The sequence below is a fragment of the Rhea americana genome, unplaced genomic scaffold (genome assembly GCF_003343005.1).
Source record: "Rhea americana isolate MKP2758 unplaced genomic scaffold, rheAme1 scaffold_0, whole genome shotgun sequence".
In the NCBI taxonomy this organism is placed as follows: Eukaryota; Metazoa; Chordata; class Aves; order Rheiformes; family Rheidae; genus Rhea; species Rhea americana.
The window spans coordinates 2,524,441-2,526,910 of record NW_028185037.1 but is presented as its reverse complement, the minus strand read 5'-3'; positions in this window follow the sequence as shown (position 1 = coordinate 2,526,910).

Below are 2,470 nucleotides of genomic sequence, written 5' to 3'. Positions count from 1 at the left end.
TGTGACAGGACAAGAGGCAATGGGCAGAAATTGAAGCACAGGAAGTTCTGCCTGAACATGAGGGGGAACTTCTTCCCTATGAGAGTGACGGAGCTCTGGCACAGGTTGCCCAGTGAGGTTGTGGAGTCTCCTTYTCTGGAGATATTCAAGRCCCGCCTGGATGCAACCCTGTCTAACATGCTGTAGGTGACCCTGCTGAGCAGGGAGGTTGGACTAGATGATCTCYGGAGGTCCCGTCCAACCTTACTGATTCTATGATTCTAAGAGGGCACACAGATCTCTTGCTGCAGTGGGGGATGTAGTGTTAAGACCAATTCCTTGGTTTAAGGGAGACATGAAATYCCAGAAATTCCAGAAAATGATACAGAAGGAGGTGTGGTGGGAAAGCAGAACAGGTATAAAAAGGACTGCAAGACAGAGTTACACTAAGATTAGCAAAGAGGTTGAAAATGAGAAAGACAGATGGAAGAGGGGGAAACAGAAGAACACCTGATGAGAGACTTACAGGTACATGGTGCCTGTAGGAGGAACTTTGAGAGGTTCCCTTGCCTCAAAGTGTACGTTCCTGTCAGTAATAATATTGATGTCATCTGGAAGATGACACTTCATGCAAAGACTATGTTTAGTCGGGCCTGGGAATAATGTACAGCCAGTGAGAAGCAACTACAATGGCAATACACAAATGCCAGGAGCCTGGGCAGCAAAACACCTGAAAAAAAAAACCTGAACAACTGGTGCGTGTTGTCAGAGCAGATCCTGAAGGGGTAAAAGAAACAGGGTGGAACAGAMACTGTGATTGGAAAACAGGCATTTTAGGGAATGCATTACTCAAGAAAGAAAAATAAAAGGTAATGGCACTATAATAGYAATTAGAGATGAGTGGCTTCATAAATAAATAAATAAAATACTGCTTAATCAAGAACCCAAGAAGCATAATAGGAATTAAAAACACTTTTAGGGTGCAGTATAATTTGTGAAAGGGTTTACTATATGCAATGGTAGYCTGCAGTAGCAATAAGCCAGGGAATCTGATGTTCCTAGATAGAAAAAGACAAGAAGGGAGGAAAAAAAATGCATATCAGAACACAAATAAAATATAATCACAAGTAAAGAAACATTTATCCATCCAGAAACTGTTCTCAGAAAAACAGTAAGAATGGCTGGATCCAGAAAACCATGCAGGTGGTGGGAAGGAAACCATCAAGAATAAACAATGAAGTTACACTTCTCCTGAAAGAAGAACAAGCAAGTATTGTCTGGCATGCTGCAATGTGAATTCATTTCAGAAATATTCTTCTGGACTTTTTTAATTATTATTATTTCAGGTATAAAAYAGAATTAAAAAGGAAGAAGTTGCAAGAAACTAAGGGAAACTCTCTCTATTCCATTGAATCCCTCCATTTCAGGCTAAGCAAAGACCACTAAGTAGACACTCTGTGCRAAGACCAAAGACATCATGTACCTTTCTTAGATGCTGCATACAGATCTGTAATCACTGTTGAAGAACATACGTACATGAAGTAGAGCACTGGGGTATGTTTTGCTCAGTGTGGCAGAAAGTTGGGAAACAAATCCAGCAAGAGAACTGGGGTTTATAACCTTACTACAAAAGCAGCGGGATTATCTCAGACTYTTTTTGACATCTGATTAACATGGCAGATTTCAACTGCCTCTTAAAAGGTGGAGAATCTCATATGGCAGCTGGATGCCTATAATTACAGTAACTGCTATCAGTGAATGCCATTATTAGTATCCTGTGCCAAAAAGGGTGAAAGACAACCTCCACAGGTTGTCTACTGAAGCACGTAGACTATCAAGCAGGAATTTGGCGGCAGTCCATGCAAGCAGAACACACTGCACCAGGCCCAACAAACTGTGGCGGGGTGAGGATGCCAGCCAGCATTTGGATATGCGGCTGGTTGGATCCCCAGGCACAACGCTTATGAAACACATCCTGTTCCTTCCTGCCAAACCAACGAATGTGCCTGCATTAATGAAGGACGGCGCAAGCTTCGAGCCTGTTCCAACACAAGGAGCAGTGGGGAAGAAAAGGATGACGCGCACAGTCATCTCAGTAGAAATTTAGAGAAGAAGAAGTTAGAAATACACAATGAGGTTCTTAAAGAATTAGATGTCGTACTGGATTTCATTGGGGAAAATCAGTGTTACTGGTTTATCTTATATTCAGCAAACTTTCAGTTACTCATTTGTAATAAAAAATCACCTTTTGAGCAATACATATTTAAAATATAAATTTCGTAGTGGAAAAAAGAAAGAAAATCACCAGAAAAGAGGTGCTGTCATGAAGAACACAACAAAATCACGGCTGCCGCCTTACCCTCGAGGGAAGGCCGCGACAGCCAAACCAACCCCCTCCAAAAACCCAGAGGCTGGAGCCGCCCAGCCCGGGCGACACGGAGGCCGAGGGCCCTCAGCCGCCGGCAGGACGGCGCGAAGGGCTTAGCCGCGC